The sequence below is a fragment of the Dromiciops gliroides genome, chromosome 4, assembly GCF_019393635.1.
Source record: "Dromiciops gliroides isolate mDroGli1 chromosome 4, mDroGli1.pri, whole genome shotgun sequence".
Taxonomy (NCBI): domain Eukaryota; kingdom Metazoa; phylum Chordata; class Mammalia; order Microbiotheria; family Microbiotheriidae; genus Dromiciops; species Dromiciops gliroides.
The window spans coordinates 102,520,179-102,538,621 of record NC_057864.1 but is presented as its reverse complement, the minus strand read 5'-3'; the positions used below and the strand labels follow the sequence as shown (position 1 = coordinate 102,538,621).

The window sequence follows — 18,443 nt, the reverse complement described above, 5'->3', positions numbered from 1 at the left end:
TCCTCACCAAACTCCTGGGAGGTAGCTGATATCCCCATTTTATAGAAGAGGAAACTGAGGCAAACAGAGGTTAAGTGACTTGCTCACAGTCACACAGCGGGTAAGTCTAAGGCCATATTTGAACTCTCTAGTCTCAGCACTCTACTGCTACCTAGCTACCCCAAGGGGAGGGGGGGCAGGTGGCATTCATCCCTCTTCCACCCAACCAGATATTGGAATTAAAACCCCCCAAAGGAGATGAGAAGAGGTTGCACATAAGGGCAAATCCCCCCCCACCAATATGGCCTCCTTTTACATGCCCATCATCCCCTGGCCTGGCCTTTACCACTTCCTGCAATATTTCTTTTTTTAGTTTGAGGTTGTCTGTGAAGTCAAAGGATATGGGTTCAAATCCTACCCCTGATACTTCCTACCTGTGTGACCCTGGGCAAGTTGTTTAAGTTCCCTGAGCCTCAGTTTCCTCATCTATAAAATGAGAGGATTGAATCAAATGTCCCTCACAGCCCTAGATCTATGTACGACCCTTCAATCTCTTCATTCTCCCTTTTTCTCCTTCTTCCTTATTTATTCTCCCACTCTTTTTCCTCTCTTCCTTTATTTTCTCTTCTCTTGGGTACATCAAGGTCCCCCTCAGGGAGGAGGTTGCCAAAGACACTTTTGTTGTTGAGTTGTTTTTCAATCATGTCCAACTCTTTGTGACCTCATTTGGGGTTTTCTTGGCAAAGTTACTAGAGTGGTTTGACATTTCCTTCTCTATCTCATTTTACAGCCAAGGAAACTGAGGCAAATAGGGTGAAGTGACTTACCCAGGGTCACCCAGCTAAAAAGTGTCTGAGGGCAGATTTGAACTCAGGTCTTCCTGATTCCAGGGCCAGTGGTCTATCCATTGTACCACCTAGCTGTCCCTTAGTCAACACTAATGACCTTCAACCAAAGAGACTAGCACCTAAATTCCAGGAAAGAGGTCTGGGCTTGGAGTCAAAAGAGCTGTACTCTGGATTGAGTAGGTGACACTGAACAAATCATTTTCTCTCTGGCCTATGTGACCCCATTGGTAAAATGGGGAGAATTGTTCTGTGCTCCATTCCTCAGATGGATATATAGTTCCTTTCAAGGCGAACCTATGTGTGGTTCATAGGTACGGAGCATGTGCCATTAAAAAAAGGGGGGGGGGCAAGTAAGTTTTTGCCTTTCAGTTTTTCCTCAATAGGTCTTTTCATAAATATTCCCCTTAACATTCTCTACCACTCCTACCACCTGTCTGTAAAAATCCCTATAGCTTCCCTCTAACCACCCTTTAGCACTTTAGGTAAAGTGGAACCAAATGGATTTGGAGTCAGAGGGTGGGAATGCAAACCCTACCTTTGCCACTTGGCCTCAGTTATCTTATTTGTAAAATGAGGGGGTTGAATTAGAAGGCCTTTAGAAATGTTCCCATTCCAAGTCTATGATCCTCTCCTCCCCAATTCATACATACATACATATGTATGTACATATATATACATATACATACACACACATACATACATACAAAACTACACACATGCATACACTCCTAGAGCCAAAGCTAAGCTTCATCAATTGTTTTATTCACTTTATCAGTGCGGTAGAATTGGTGAGGGTAAATGACAATAGTAATCTGAGAATTCTTCAGGATCTCCTGTATGGAGAGCACTTTCTTTACCCTTGGTTGATGCCCTTGATTTAATGATAGGAACCCAGAATGGAAGAGCATCCCCAATAGTAATGAATTCTTCCAAAGATTGAGTCATTCATGGGACAGAAGGAAGTCAGATAGAATGGACCTGGTCAGGATCAAGACTCAACCCAATGAAGTCAGGATGGTGATGGGGAAAGTGAGGAAAGGACAAAAGAGTGGAGGCCACATGAGTGTTATGGAATATCGGTGTTCTGTAAGAAACAATGAAGACAGAGAAGCAAGGGAAGACTTAAATTAATTGAACCAAAATGAAGGAAGCAGAAGCATATGATGGCTAAAACAGTGTAAACAGAAACAACAACAAAACAATCAAAATTGAATGTGGGGGCAGCTAGGTAGGTGGTACAGTGGATAGAGCACCGGCCCTGGAATCAGGAGGACCTGAGTTCAAATCCGACCTCAGACACTTGACACTTACTAGCTGTGTGACCCTGGGCAAGTCACTTAACCCCAATTGCCTCACCAAAAGAAAGAAAGAAAGAAAGAAAGGAAGGAAGGAAGGAAGGAAGGAAGGAAGGAAGGAAGGAAGGAAGGAAGGAAGGAAGGAAGGAAGGAAGGAAGGAAGGAAGGAAGGAAGGAAGGAAGGAAGGAAGGAAGAAAATTGAATGTGGAAAATTATAATGGCCAGTCTTGACCCCAAAGAAGAAATATGAAAAGGAACCTTTTCCTCTCCCCTCCTTTCCTCCATTTTTTAAAAACAGAGGCTATGGTTTGCAGACATTGGATATAACGCCAAACGTGGTTGATACATTGGGGTGGTTTTTTATTTTTGGTTGATTAGTTGTCTGACTCTTTGTGACCCCATTTGGGGTTTTCTTGGCAGAGATACTGGAGTGGTTTGCCATTTCATTCTCCAGTTCATTTTACAGATGAGGAAACCAAGGCAAACAGAGTTAAGTGACTTATCCAGGGTCACAGAACTAGTAAGTGTCTGAGGCCCTATTTGAACTCAGGTCTCCCTGACTCCAGGGCCAGCACTCATCCACTCTGTCACTTAGCCGCCCCCTATGTATTGATTAGTTTTGCTGAAATGTTTTTTTCGTCTTATGATAAAGAGAGGGAGTGGGGAGAGAAATACAGTGGGGAAATGCAGATGGTATTAAAACAAAATATATCAAGCAAATTAAATTTCTAAAAATGTATTTTTAAAAAGATGAATAGGGGGCAGCTAGGTGGCGAAGTGGATAGAGCACCGGCCCTGGATTCAGGAGGACCTAAGTTCAAATCTCACCTCAGACACTTGACACTTACTAGCTGCATGACCCTGGGCAAATCATTAACCCCCATTGCCCCCCCCATTAAAAAATTAAAAAGATGAATAAATCTGACTGAATGAAAGGGTAACCACCACCCTTCTAGTTCTGGATAAACCCCAAAATGTTCAGGAAAGAAGGGGGATATATCATTGGCTATAAAATCCCTCTATCAAAAAAAATTGTTTTTTAATTAAAAAATTTTTTTTAAATCCCTCTATCACAGTCTCACCCCACCCTCCCAACTCCAATTCCTACCCAATCAATGAGATTTCACCGGGCATAGCTCCATCCACAAGGAGGTCAAAACCAGAAACCACTGAAAATAAAGTGAGGGCCCATCAATTGGAGAATGGCTAGAAAGTGATATCTAAAAGTAACACAAAGTAATATGAAAGTAAGCACTAAGAAATACCAAATCCAGAGAAAGATGGCAAGATTTTTCTAAACCGATACAGAGTAAAATAAGCAGGAGCTAGAGAACAATATGATAAATGGTTATTAACAACCCGAATGAAAAGATAACCAAAGGGAAGTTGAACTCTAAGCAATAGAAAAAGCAATCAAGGTCCAAGGGGAAGAGATAATGAAATATACCTCCTCCCTCCTGGCAAAGATGGGGAAGACTACTAGGAAAGACTATTGTAAACATTTTCAGGCACCTATACATCAGATATTTTGCTTTAATTGTTTTCCTTTGTCATAAAGTGGGGGCAGGGTTCAAGCTGAAGAGGGGAGGGTAGAGTGGGAAATGGTTGTAATGTCAAATCAAAAGTCATCCTAAAACATACATATATATATATATATATATATTTAATTATACTGACCCCCTTTGGAAGTTTAAAAAGGAGTTGCCTAAAGTAAGTATTCCTCAGCTACTGAGTAAGGATACCTAAGATTTCTTTGCCCTTTGTCCCTTCTCTGTAACAAGTCTTACTGCCCACTTCAACCTTGGCGACCCTGAGAGTCACCTTCCTTGCTCTTGTCTCCCAAAAGGCAGGTAACCTGAGTCTTGTTTTTTTGGGGGGGTGCTACCAGCTGTGCCCCAGCCCTGGAGGCAGCCATTTTCTCCCTGAACTGGTTAGGGAATAGGACAGGACAGTGTTTGATTTCTCACTCCATCCCATTCCACATACAGCACATTCCATTCTAAGCACAGCAATTGGGGGTGGAGGTTGGGGTTTGGTCCAGACCAGGGCAAAGAACAGTGCAGACTCTGCCCCCAAAGTCCCAAGAGGAGCCAGGAGTCTGGCAGAGATTGCAAACCAAAAGGGAGTCAGGCCATTCAGTCCTGTTCCTTCCCCCTTAAGCAAGGCTGACACTTCCTCTTTCCTTCCCTTCCCTCTCAGGGCTAAGTCACTGAAACCTAAGCTGTGCACATGTCCCCAGCAGACACAGTAGAACAATGGTTGGAAGGTGGGGGGGGGGGGGCGGCAGCACTCGGTGCAGTGGCTGGACATTAATACCCATCCCACACATACTGCAGAAGGCCATTTAAATGCTAAGGCCATTGAGCAGAAGAGTCTGAACACAGGTATCAAGGGAACCGAATTCCAGATTTAATTGAGGGCATCAAGTCTCCCAGGGGAAGCTTAAGGGGATGATAGGGTAGAGGAGAAAGAATATTGTTTGGGAAGAAAGGAAGCAGCTAGACCTTTACTCCTCTCTCCTTCCCTTCCTTTCCCCATCCCCATCCTGAGTTCGTGGGGTTGAGTCTCGACCTTTACCTTGTAGCATGTTCCTCAGTTTCCCTTCTCACCCTGTTCTGCACCACTTCTGTCCCTCCCACAAATGATTTGTCTTTTGGAAAACATGTGAAAGGTGAAGTAACTTCTGATTGGTATGACACAGCAAGAAAGACCTTGCCTTATCCTAGCGCTTGAATTTATCCACAGAGAGGAGGCAGTGTCTATCCCCGGTGACTTTCTCTTAATCTTACTCCCCTTGGCTCCAGCTTTCTCTTCTAAGAGGAAAAATCTAGGGAGAGGAGTGACAGCTGTTGCCTTCTCTCTATCATCTTTGCCAGGCTGTCTCTAAACCAACCAAGTGCAGAGTAGAGACTGTTTAGGACTCTGCCCTACACACTCCTGGAAGTAGGGCAGAGGAACCTCATAGAAGAAAAAGGAAGTTAGTGGGTAGGGGAGACTTTCTGGAATTGAGGAGAGCCAGGCCCTAGTCACCCTAGAGGTGGAAAGTCCAGAAGAGGGGGTCACTAAGATATGTATTAAGCAAAGGTTAGCCAAACTAGGCAGGGCTGGAATTAAGGAGAACAGATGCTTTGAGAAAACCCTTTACCGAATGGCGGGATGAGGGACAGGAGGCAGGGAGGAGGGAGGATGCCTCTCTCCCTAGAAAGGAAGTACCATATCACTACAACTAGGATAAAAATCTTATTAAAGACAAAGAATTTTATATGCAATATTTTTCATGTTTGATATATAATATTTCATAATATATTAACTGTGTTATAATAGAAGGAAAATTGGATTTGAAGTCAAAAGACCTAGGTTCAAATCTTGAATCTGCTACTTTTTCTAGATATGATCTCAGACCAGTCACCTGACTTCTCTAGGACTCAATTTCATCTTCTATAGTAATAAAAGTGTTGGACTAGGTCACCTCTAAGATCCCTTTGGGTTTTAATATCCTATGATTTTTATGAACTCTGACTTCCAGCTAAAGACCCCCATTCAATCTAGAATAGCCAAGTAGTGTCGTAGGGCCCTTTTGCCAATCTCTCCCTTCCAACCGAAGCAGTCTGTTTGGCATACTAATGCACCACTGGTAGAGTAGTGAATTGGTCTAACCATTCTGGAAAGCAATTTGGAAATAGGCTAAGAAGGCGACTAAAATGTCTAAATCTTTTGACTCAGAGTTCCCAGTGCCAGGCATATATCACCCAAGGAGGTCGATGACAAAGGGAAAGTCTCCTCCTATACACCAAAATATTTATAGTAGTACTTTTCAAAGTAGCAAAGAATTAGAAACAAAGTAGATGCCCATGGATTGCCAAGGGCTAAAGGAAGTTGTGACTCGTAAATGATGTGACAGAAAAGCAAAGAAAGACTTAAATAAACTGATGAAAAAATGAAGTTAAGCATATCTGGAAAATCAGCACACCCAGTGACTATTCAACAACGGAAGTGGAAAGGACAACAATTGAAGCTGAATGAGGAAGTTTGGTCCCAAAGATGGGATCAGAGAGTGCATCTCCCTCCCTTCTTTGTAGAGGCGAGGGGCTAATGGGTATGAGACTAAACATCTAATGTTGGACTTGGTTGATTTGTTAGATAGTTTGGATGAACTTTTTTTCTTCATTAGAAGAGATGGTTCTGGGAAGGGGGAAGAGGAGTGATATATTGAGACGCGAAGGTAATGTTAAAATAAAATGTATTAAGAAGAACTGAACTTAGAAAAAATAATCCATTCAACTGACTTTGTTTTGTTAGCTACTGGACCAATAACGGGGAGTTTAGTTTGTGGTGGGAACTTGGAGGGAAGAGTAATAGAGAAGAAGGAACACAGGAGAGTTACAATGCAAAGACCTCAGCCCAGGGACCAGTCAGCAATGTCACTGCCTCTCTCCTACCCCATACCCACAAAAATTGTGGGAACAGGCTGGCTTAAGAGAAGGCCCAATTCTTTAAACACTGGGTCTCCACCAATGGGGCTAAAGAAGAGGGAGAGGGCAGAGCAGAGCAGGTCCGCTCTGGGCCCTTATTCTTAACCCCCTGGCAGGCACTATGACCATCACCCGAGTTAAGAAGGCCAGATTCCGGGAAGGGGACCAGCAGAGTGTGAATGCAACGAGTTCAGGCAGGAGCAGGCCTTCTTAAGCAAACAGTGAACACAAAAATAACTCCATTCAAAGCACGATTTACTGAGCTCCCAGCTCCTGCAGCGGTCCTTCCAACACAGTCCTTTTCAAACATATGGCCTCACCCCTGAATGGGGGTGAGGGGGTGGTGGTTGTGGAGGAAAAAGGTCCTGTTCTATTGGTACTCCCCTCCCCAAGTCGGTGCCAACTTCATGCCAGCCTCCCAACGGCCGTCTCAAAGCACCCTGTCAAGCCAGAGTCCTAGAAAGGACTCAATCAGCATGTCAGCTCTAACAGGGTGAGGGGTAGTCAGAGTCTTGTGTCTCTTGTACCTTCCCCCTCTACATTCTCTCTCTCTCTCTCTCTCTCTCTCTCTCTCTCTCTCTCTCTCTCACACACACACACACACACACACACACACACACACACACATACACACACACACACAGATTCCATCACCATACTGGCTGAATAGTAGGTGCTCTGTGAATGATGATTTAATTGATTTCTCACTCATTCACTTAGCTGCCTTAATAATATTAAGGCTAGTTTCCCCATGGTGGGGAGGATAATATAAATGGGGGGAAGAGGGCTTAGAGAGAGGGCAATGCCTTATGACACTTAAAATACCAGGGACAGAATTGGGATTATGTCCATCCATCCCTGACTTCAGTAGACATCTGAAAGGCAAGTGGGCCAAATTAGATTACCAGCTACTAGGGCAGCTAGGTGGCACAGTGGATAAAGCACCGGCTCTGGATTCAGGAGGACCTGAGTTCAAATCCAGCCTGAGATACTTGACACTTACTAGCTGTGTGACTCTGGGCAAGTCACCTAAGCCTCACTGCCCGGCAAAAAAAAAAAAAAAGAAAGAAAGAAAAAAAAGTAAAAGATTACTGGCTACTTTCCCACCTTTGCACCTTTGCTAATGATGGTCCCCATCTGGAATGTCCTCTCCCTAAATCTCTGCCTATGGAAATCCTACCCATCCTTCAGGATTTGGCTTAAATGTCAACTCCTCCACGAAATTGTCCCTGATCTCCTTTCCCCAAAGGTTCTCTCCCTGTAGCTTAAGGCACATGGCACTTTCCTATGTATTTATTATACACTAATATGTAAGCTTGTGTATCGTCCTGTTATGGGCCCATAGTGCCCTGCCCCTATCCTCCATCAGTCTGAGGAAGTTGACTAGTCTAATTCATCTCTCCATAGAACTCAATGCCCAAAGCCTAGTCTAATAACTGCCCCATTTAAAAAAAAAAAAAAGAAGAAAACCTGTGAATTCTTCTGTGAAGAAAATGAAAGGTGAGGAGACTCTACCAATACATAAGAGCATTTTAGCATAAGTTTCAGAGAATTTCCTGAGGCTCCAAGAGGTTCAGTGACCTGTCTAGGGTCAAAAATACTAACATGTCAGGGGGCAGCTAGGTGGCACAATGGATAAAACACCGGCCCTGGATTCAGGAGGACCTGAGTTCAAATCCAGCTTGACACTTGACACTTACTAGCTGTGTGATACTGGGCAAGTCACTTAACCTTCATTGTCCCACAAAAAAGAAAAAAACAAAACACAAACTAACGTGTCACATCTTCTAGGTTCTGTCTACTAGGTCCCACTACCCTGCATCTAGTAGGTGCTTAATGAAGCTTGCTTTGATAGCACAGAAAAAGCCTAAATTTGGGAAATACAAAGATTTTAGAGGGAAGGAAGGATGTGTAATGGGAGACACTTTTTAAAAGAAAGAAGACTGGGCTATTGTGATTGAAATTCTGGTGAAAACTGCTGCTGGTTTTCTTAAGTATTTCTAAGTAAGAAATCAGTAGGGGAGGGGGATTTGGGAGGAATAGAAAAGTTTATTCTCCATGTCCAGAGGGAGAAATAATAATAAAATATTCTTAATAATATTAACAACAACAATAACAATAAATGCCTCACATTTCTATTCCAGAGACTGACAAACATAAAGCACTTTTAAGGTCTGCAATGTATTTTACATTATCTCTTACTTGAGCCTCATAACAACCAGAGAGCTAAATAAATATATGAGAGGTATTATCAATTTGCATGCCCCCCTCCTTTTGAGAAGAGGATACTGAGGGTTAAGTGACTTACCAATTTTCACAAAACAGCAAGTTCAGGTGGGATGTAAACCCAGGTTTCTTTTTCGTTTAGAAGGCAATATCCCCACAATCCTTTATAGGGGTAGTAATGCAAATGGTACCTCGTTTTACAATAGAGGAAAAAGATGTAAAGTATTCAAGTGACTTGCCCAAGGTCACACAATTATAAGCAAGAGTCAGGACTAGAATCTTGATTTTCAGATGGCCAAGACCCCGAATTTATTTTGTTCTTCTTTAGTAGTCCCCCATCTCTTCACTAGGCTGATCTACCTATTTCCGGAGATTTAAATTCAATAGCACATTCTTACAATATCCCCTAGCCATGCATGGATGGAAGTGAGATGATTAACATTCTCTTCCAAATGTATTAAATACTCCCAGGCTGGGGCATTTAGGGGGAAGCTAGGTGACAAAGACCACTGGGGCTGGAATCAAGAAGACCTGAGTTCAAATATGGCCTCAGACTTACTCAAATATTAGCTGTGACCCAGGGCAAATAGCTTCTGTTTACCTCAGTTTCCTTACCTGTAAAATGGGGATAATAATGGCACCTATCTCCCAGGGTTGTTTCAAGGATCAAATAAGATAATAATTGCAAGGCACTTATCACAGTGCACATAAGTACTATTATTATTATTATTATTCCCCCAAGATCCTTACATCTTCCCCATACTTTCAGCAGAAGGAGGTTACTAAACAGTAAGCAACATAAATCCAGCCTAGGGGGCAGATACCCAAGAGGAAGAGGCCATAACCCTTCCCTAGTGACTCTTCCCCAGGGCCCAAGACATCTGGGGTTCCATCTCTCTCAGGAAATTCACCAAACCCCACTGACACAAAAGCACATCCAATCCTGGAGCCTGCTGCCAAGAAAGCTATGCACTGGGGAAGGCTATCCTGAGTTTTTCTTCCACTAGACAGAATGGGCTGGTGGAGAGGGCACCACCAGGGAGAGATGGAGGGAAGGGTGGGGTAAGTCGAGTGTTCCTTTCATTAAAACCAGCCAAACAACCAAAAAAAAAAAAAGCCCCAAAAACGAGGTAGTGAGGTGAACCCAAACACAGGATCCGGTACCTAGATACTTAATCTCTCTTCTTTGAAGCCCAGTACATGTATTAATTAATCTCATGCTCAAAGTTATGTTGTTCTAGATTGCTCACAATCACTTAAGGAGAGAGGTTCTTTATCCTCCTGAAGTTACTAAGTCTGAATCACTAGCTATGACCTTTTCATAATATGTGAGGTTTAAAAGAAGTGAGGCGGACTCCTAGTTTCTCCAGTGGAAAGCTGAGGTCCCAAGAGGTTTAGGGACTTACTTGCCCAAGGCCAGGGAGTGAGACTCAGTTGTCTAGAATTCCAGAGCTTGGTCAGTGGGCTCCACTTCACAAAGAAAGGGGAGGCCCAGGGTGTCTGAAAAATCAAAGCGGCAATTAAATCAATGCCTTCCTTCAGGCCAGCGGGCAACAGGGCCCCTTAATTCTCCTAGTTACCTACAGCCACTGGGAGACCCCACAACAGCAATACTCTTCTCAGTGTCTCCGTCTTTGTCTGTTTTTGTTTTCTCTCTGTGTGTCCGTGGCTTTTTCTCTCTATCTCTGTCTCTCTGGTTCACCCTGGCTCTGCCCGGAAATTCTCACGGAGAAAAAGCAAACTTCCCAGGAAAACTTCCAGCTTCCTCCCTAGACTGATGTCGTGGGGGCCTTTGCCAAGAGGTCTGGCGGAATTCTGAAGCCGCTGCCAATTCCTTTGGGGTCAGGAGCCGGAACCACCCGGTCGAGCGCAGGGTCTTCCCAGAAAGCTGCCTCCCCTAAATTCAAAACTCATTCCCCTGCCCTGCTCCATAGAAAACAGCACAAACACACTCCAGAACTCCACGACACCTTCCAATCCCTACCCCATCCCCAAGATGAGCAACAGAGAGAGAACGCCAGACTAGCCAGTGGGAGAATCCCCCAACCCCTGGGCAGATCCAGCCAGGGACACGTGTGTGGTGTGTGTATTTATATGTTGAATACACTTTGTATGAAAACAATGGCGAGCGGCGGGGAATGGGGCTATCCCCTTCCCCAGACTTTTATTTTGCAAGATCAGGACAAGGAAATTCACCTCGTGTATCCCAGAATGTAAAAAATAATTGGGGGTGGGGGGATTTGCTCGTGTAGGGTGGGGGGAAATCTGGAGAGAAACAGCAGAATTAAGACACAAACAGGATGCCGCCTCCCCCATCTCCTCCTGGGAATGAACCTAGGGCTGATTGGATTGGGGTGGGAAGGAAGGGAGGGGGGTGAGCAGAAAGAGAAGGGTTGGATTGATATCCCAGTATCTAGGGACAATTCCTGGGGGTTGTGTGTATGGGGTATGTCACATAATCCCGCCCCCTCCCTTCACGAATACCACACACACACACACACACACACACACACACACACACACACACACACACACACACACACACACACACACACACACACGCTCTCTTCCCGCTAGGAAATCATTGTGATTGAGCCCCACAGACTGGTTGGCGAGACAGGGGCCCGGGTCAGTTATCAGGCAAAGAGAGAAGCCAGACAGACGCTAGGCAGATGGGGGGAGTTAGGGAGGCATAGAAACACTGAGCTCGCCGCCTTGTTCCCCTTCTCCATCTCCGCACACAACCCGCCCCCCAACCAGGCGGCTCCCAAGCCTTCTTCTCGCCTCCCTCTCCCCAGGGACGGAGAACTAGGGTCAGACCAGAGTGAGCACCATACCTAGAACTGCCCCTGTCTGCGGAGTACAGAGATGGGGGTAGACACCACTTCTGGGGCCGGGTGGGTACCCTAGAAAACTTTACAAGCAGATGGAAACTAGGTAGAGGCAAGAACGGGGGTATCCCCCCAAACATGTAAATACGCCTGTCAAACTTCAGGTGTCTGAGGGGAAATGAGCGACTCGGAGGGGTGAGCCGGGGCTGAGCAGTGGGAGGACGTAGTCTGGGAGAGGAGCGGACTACAGGGCTGGGGGTGCTGCTGCCGGAGGACAGGGCATGGCAGGGCAGGGCAGGGTGCACTTACTACTCTCCCGGCTCCGGCTCCAGCTCCGTCCTTCACTGGGGCAGGGCTTCTCCCTCGGGATGATCGCCGCCGGTTGCCGCGGCTTCCAGCTCACATGCCCCCAACCACGTCTAGGAGTGGGGAGGGGTATGGAGGGGGCCGAGTGGGGGGTGGGGTGAGGGGTGCTGCTGCTCCTCCGATTAGATCGAGGGACGCTCGCTCGCTCCCTGCTCTCCAGGCTCCCGGCGCCGCTGTTCTCAGAGTCCAAAGCTCCCCGGCGGGAGACTGACGTCTGTCTACGGCTACCGGCTGTCTGCCCGTTTCCCCAGCTCCAAGCTCTGCCCTCGGGTCCCCAGAGCTCAGGAGCCCGCGCTCTGCTGGCTACCAGCGGCTCCTGGGGTCTGTCCGGAGCCTGGATCCCCCTGAAGCTCTGTGCCCGGGGGCTCTGCCTCCCCACAACTGCTGCGGTCGCTCACTCTCTCGCTCGCTCGCTCCCTCCCTTCCTGCACTCGGCTCCCAGCGTCTCGGAGTTCGGAGCCCCGAGTCCTGATCGCAGGCTTCGCTCCTCTCCCGGGCTAAGTCCAAGAACCGTCTCTCTCCCTATCTGCCTCTCCGCCACCCCGCGTCACACTCACAACACAGGAGGGAGGGAGGGAAAGAGGGAAAGAGAAGGAGAGAGCTGTTGGCGGCTGCAGCTACTGCTCGGGCGGCTGTGGCGGCGGCTGCTGCTGCTCCTGCTGCTGCTGCTGCTGCTGCTGCTCCTGCTGCTGCTGCTGCCACCACCTCACCGGCTCTTCAGCTTCCGAGGAGAAAGAGGGAGGGAGACAGAGAGCCAGGAGGAAGGGAGGGAGGGTAGAGAGGGAGGGACAGAGAGACAGAGCTCCCCCTCTCGCCCTGTCCATCTAGGCATCTCGCAGCTGGCTGGACAGGAAACCTCTGTTTAAAGGGGCAGAGCCGAGGTTGCCCCGGGTGATAGGGGGCGGAGGAGGGTGGGGGAGGAAGGAAAGAGAAAGGAGGAAACTAGGTCGGATAACTCCCCCTTTTCCCCACTCCGCAGGTACAGGTGTTCCTTCATCGAATCCTAGGTCCTGAGAGCTAAATCAGAAGTCCCTTTTCCAGGCTCCGTTCTCGAAGGTGCCTGTTCATTTTCAGGTCTACTCGGACAAAGATCCCAGAACCTCTCGAAGGAAAACTAATCTTCCTCACAGCCGGAAACCCTCTTTAGGTCTAACCCAACTCCCTCTTGCTGCCATTTTAAAAATCAATCGAGTCAGCCCATCATTTCCTACTGCTCTTTGCTCGGAGGAGAGGGATAGCACCTCATTATCAAGAAGACCCTTTCTAATTATTCAGGGAAACCCTTGGCCCTCCCTTCTCGGGGTTCAACAGCCCCAACTGCTCTCCCTGGGCCTATTTTCCAGCCTTTTCGATAACAACAACAACATTTGTAAAGGTCTGCAAAGTGCTTCAAATACATTATCTCATTAAATGCTTGGCTATTTGGATGGTCGGTCTCCCGACCCCTCTTTAGATTCCATAGGGGTTTGTAGAGAGGGGCAGAGGAAGCTTGGCAGATAAAGATTGGCAGGACAGAGACAGAGGGCCTCTTGTAGGGTGACTGGTGAGGACGCTCTCCTAACATGACCGCTTCCATGTCATTCCTCTCTCTCTCTCTTTTTTTTTTTTAGTGAGGCAATTGGGGTTAAGTGACTTGCCCAGGGTCACACAGCTAGTAAGTGTTAAGTATCTGAGGCCGGATTTGAACTCAGGTACTCCTGACTCCAGGGCCGGTGCTCTATCCACTGTGCCATCTAGCTGCCCCCATTCCTCTCTTTCTAAAGCACAGTTCAGGTCCCACTTCCTACAAGAGGTCCTCCTGAGCCCCCCAGTTAATGCTCTCATTCTCCTAAAATTGCTTTCAATGATTCTATATATTTTAAATATTTAATCATTTGAATACACGTTCATCCTCTGGGTAGAATGCAGGGATTGTTTCAATTTTGTCTTTAGTATCTTCCTGCCTGGAATACTAGTAGCCACTTAAATTATTTGCTGAATGTAGTGGATAAGGCACTCGACTTTAAATCAGAAAATCTTAGTTCAAATCCTGATTCAAACTTTTCTAGCTGTGCGACAACCAGCCAGCCACAACCTTTCTGTGCCTCAGTTTCCTGAGAGGCCTGGGTTCCTTCCTACTCTAAATCTATGATCCTATGAATTGAATTGAATTGGATTAAATTTCCTAATTAGATGGTACTGAGTAGCTGGTGCATATTATGGGAAACCTATGTCCTTACCTTACCTCTATACCTTCAAACCCCCATAAGCTACGCAAACTTCCCAGTGGAATGGGAGAAGTTAGCAGAAAAGGTGATTAAATATCTTTCCTGGGTCACTTAAGAGACTTCAGAGCCACCAAGGAGAGTTCCCCTGACCTCACATTCTTTGATTGAACCTTACATTCTTTTGACCAACTTTAACAAAGTCATAATTACTAGCCCAGCCTACATGCAAATACACTTGGGAGTGGTAACTAGAGGAACTTCAGTTCATACAAAGGTGTAAATGACTTTCCTGGAACGGGCAGGTGAGCTGGGTAAAGAGGGAAAATGGCACCTAGAGGAGAGGGGTTGGGGTAGAGATACCTTCAGGTAGTGAATGGGAAACAGATGTAACTCTTTAAATCTCTAGCTCTTAAGGCTTATTCTTCTGGAAGGACCAAAGGCTTAGAACTGGAAAGGACATAAGAGGTCATCCAGCACAACATTTTATGGATAGGTAAAGATCACAGAGTCAACATTCAAACCTAAGTCCATTGTCTTCCCACCACATAATAAACATCTTCTGACACCCCATCCAGAAGTCTTTCTATTATAACTAAGACTACAAAGCCATGGTCTAGAATACAGAAACATAAATTTGGAGCTGAAAGGGACCATTGAAGTCATCTGGTTCAACTCCTCCATTTTTTTTTCCCCAACCCCTCCATTTTACAGATGAGGGAGGCTAAGTATTTATTAAGTGCCTACTATTTACTCTTCTGGGCAGCTAGGTGGCACAGTGGAGTCAGGAAGATGCATCTTCCCAAGTTCAAATCTGGCCTCAGACACTTACTAGCTGTGTGACCCTGGATAAGTCACTTCACCATGCTTGCCTCAGTTTCCCCATCTGTAAAATGAGCTGGAGAAGGAAATGACAAACCATTCTAGTATCTTTGCCAAGAAAACCCTAAATGAGATCCCAAAGCATTGATCATGACTGAAATGACTGAATAATAACAACAAACATTTACTCTGCTAAGTGATGTATAGCTGTTACCTTATTTGATCCTCACAACAGTCCTGCAAGGTAGGTGCTCTTATTTTCCATGTTTTACAGTTGAGAAAACTGAGGCAAACAAAAGTAAAGTGACTTGCCCAGGGTCATACAACTAGCATGAGGCTGAATTCAAAGTCACACTTTCCTGATTCCAGACCCAGCACTTTACCCAGCACTAGCTGCCTCTAAAAGGATGAGAAAACAGAAGCTGAATGACTTGCCCAAGGTCATACTTGGATATGAACCCAGATCTTTTGTCTCCAAAACCAGCATACTTTACACCGTGGATGTTGTCATTGTGACCCAACACCCTCTTAGCTGCAGTCTCTCCCCCTCAGGATCCAAGGGGTCCTTGAAACCCTAAGGAAAGTACTAGACCAGGCCTGACCTTCCCAGGAACAATTGTAGCTCTCTCTGCTTCTGTTTTTAAGAGGGAGGTTAGGGGGCAGCTAGGTGGCACAGTGGATAAAGCACCAGCCCTGGATTCAGGAGGACCTGAGTTCAAATCCAGCCTCAGACACTTGACACTTACTAGCTGTGTGACCCTAGGCAAGTCACTTGACCCTCATTGCCCTGCAAAAAAAAAAAAAAGAGGGAGGCCACTATGGTCCAAAGATTGTCTGGTACATTTGGGTGTATATAGAAGAGGGAATGGAGAGGGGGGATATTGAGTGTTCTAGAAACTAGGGGACTTCAGGCAAGGGAATCATAGATGGAAAGAGATCAGGGGGAAAAAAAGGACCCATCATTTCTTCTTCCAAATTTTCCCTGTAAAGTTCCCTTAGCACGAAAAGGGTTATTTGGATTCTCCCTGAAGGACACACTTGACATACTACATTCATTACATTTGCACAACTTCAGTGAGATAAGAGACTAGTTTAAGGGCCCATCACCTTTTTTGTGTCATGAGTCTTTTGGGTGATCTGGCAAAGCCTATGAATTCCTTCTCAGAGCAATGTTTTAAGCATAATTGAAGGGTATTCTCAATTTCAGCTAGAAGCAAATAAAAATAAAGCTGTAAACAGGTCTTCCCCCCATTCAAGTTTTATACACCTTAGGTTAAGAATGTAGTTCAAGTGTCCTATTTTACAGGTGAGGCAACTGAGGCTCAATGGGGCTAAGTGACTTCATAAAGGTGATGCAGCTAACTAGTGGCAGAGATGGAACTAGTCCTCTACATGGCCACACCCCATGCCAGTGTTCATTCCACCAGATCCAGCCATCTCTTTGAATTAGAGTGCCAGTAGAACTGAGTGGATAAAATGCTGGACTAGGAGTCGGGAACCTTGCTAGAGGAAATCACACAATTGTGAAGACTTGGTAGACCACAAAGTTATGTCGTCTAACCTCATCTGCTGCCGATTACAGCAGAAAGGCAGTCCTTTTATTCCTACCTAATTGATTCACTATCTCAATCCCCACAAAACCTCCTTGAAATCTTTTCTTCGATCTTCAAGCCTCCCACGGAGCCCCTTTGCCTACTCTTTCATCCCTTGATTCCCTTTTCCTTTCCTCCAGTCTCTGATAATGATGAGTTGGCCCTTCCCTTTACCAAGGTCAGCCCCTCTATATATTCCCTTGAGCCCATCCCCTCCCTTCTCCTTCAGTAAGTTGCCCCCTTAAGCATCCCTTCTCTCTGACCATCAATCTTTTCTTTTTTACTAGTTCCTTTCCTACTGTTTCCAAAAATACATTTTTCTCCTGTCCTTTAATGAAAATAAAAAACAAACTTCTGCAGACTCCACCATCCTTTCAAGCTAATGTCAAATATATTGGTCCAACAGCCATTGCCTCCACTTCCTCTCCTCTCACTTTTTTCCAAGTCCTCTGTGATCTGGTTTCTGACCTCATCATTCATCGGAAACTTCTCCCTCCAAAGTTACCAATTATCTCTTAGTCACTAAATCTAACGACCTTTTCTTTTCTTTTTTTCCCCCCTCTAACGACCTTTTCTTAATCCCCACCCTTCTTGACTTCTGTGCAACATTTGATCTTGTTGATTACCTTCTCCTCCTCTACAACCTCTCTTCTTTAAGCTTTCCTGACGCTGTTTTCTCCTGATTTTCCTCTTCCCTGTCTGTGTGCAGCTTCTCAGACTCCTTTGCTGGTTCTTCATTCATGTCATGTCCACTAACTGTGGGTGGCTCCCAAGGCTCTGTCCCAGGCACTTTCTGTTTTCATTTTATATATACTATCTCACTTGGTGAATTCCTCAGCTTCTATGTGTTCAGTGATCATCATGATACCTGTATATATGTCCCAAATTTATATTTATACACACACACACACACACACACACACACACACACACACACATCCCTAGTCTCTTTCCTGAACCCTAGAACCAAATTACCTTCTGCCTTTTGGGCATCTAGAATTGGATGTCAAGTTCAGCATGTGCTAAAGAGAACTCATTATCTTTTTTTTGTTTGTTTGTTTTGTTTTGTTTTTTTGTTTTTTGGGGTTTTTTGAGGGCAATGAGGGTTAAGTGACTTGCCCAGGGTCACACAGCTAGTTAAGTGTCAAGTGTCTGAGGCTGGATTTGAACTCAGGTCCTCCTGAATCCAAGGCCAGTGCTTTATCCACTGCACCACCTAGCTGCCCCTAAAGAGAACTCATTATCTTTTACCCCACACCCTCCCCTCTTCCAAATTTCCCCATTACATTTGAGAGTACCATTATCCTTCCTGTCACCCAGGTCAACAATTCAATGTCAACCTGGATTCCCAGCTCTCATTTACCTCATAAACCTAACCCAGTGCCAAATTTGGTCATACTTACCATTGCAGTATCTCTGCTCTACATCCCCTCCTCTCCATTTACACAGACACCACCCTAGTCCAGGCCCTCAGCACTTTTCACCTGGACAATTGCAATTGCCTTTTCATTGGTCTCCCTGCTTCAAATCAATCCTCAATCCAATCTATCCTCCACTCAGTTGTCAAAGTGATTTTTCTGAAGTCTGACTTTGCCACCACCATACCCCCTCCACTTAAAAAAAACTTTAATGCTTCTTATTTCTTCCATGATCCAATATAAAGTCCTTTGCTTGGCACTCTCTTCATCATCTGGGTCCTTCCTATCTTTCCAGTCTTCTTCTTCTTTTAAAAAAGGTTTTATTTTCAATCCACAGAAGAAAACAAGCATTTCCATAACACAATACGAGAAAAAGGTGATTGCCCATG

The 18,443-nt window shown here is 45.5% G+C and overlaps 1 protein-coding gene across 2 annotated transcripts in view; it reads right to left on the bottom strand.

Moving 5' to 3' along the window:
- SOX13 (SRY-box transcription factor 13) overlaps positions 1-12,864 on the bottom strand; it is a 78,607-nt gene extending 65,743 nt beyond the window's left edge. For both annotated transcript variants that reach the window (XM_043963130.1, XM_043963131.1), the window contains exon 1: positions 11,962-12,864. The gene's annotated coding sequence lies outside the window, so the exon portion shown is untranslated. The remainder of the gene's footprint in view (positions 1-11,961) is intronic.
- Positions 12,865-18,443: the final 5,579 nt, after the last annotated feature.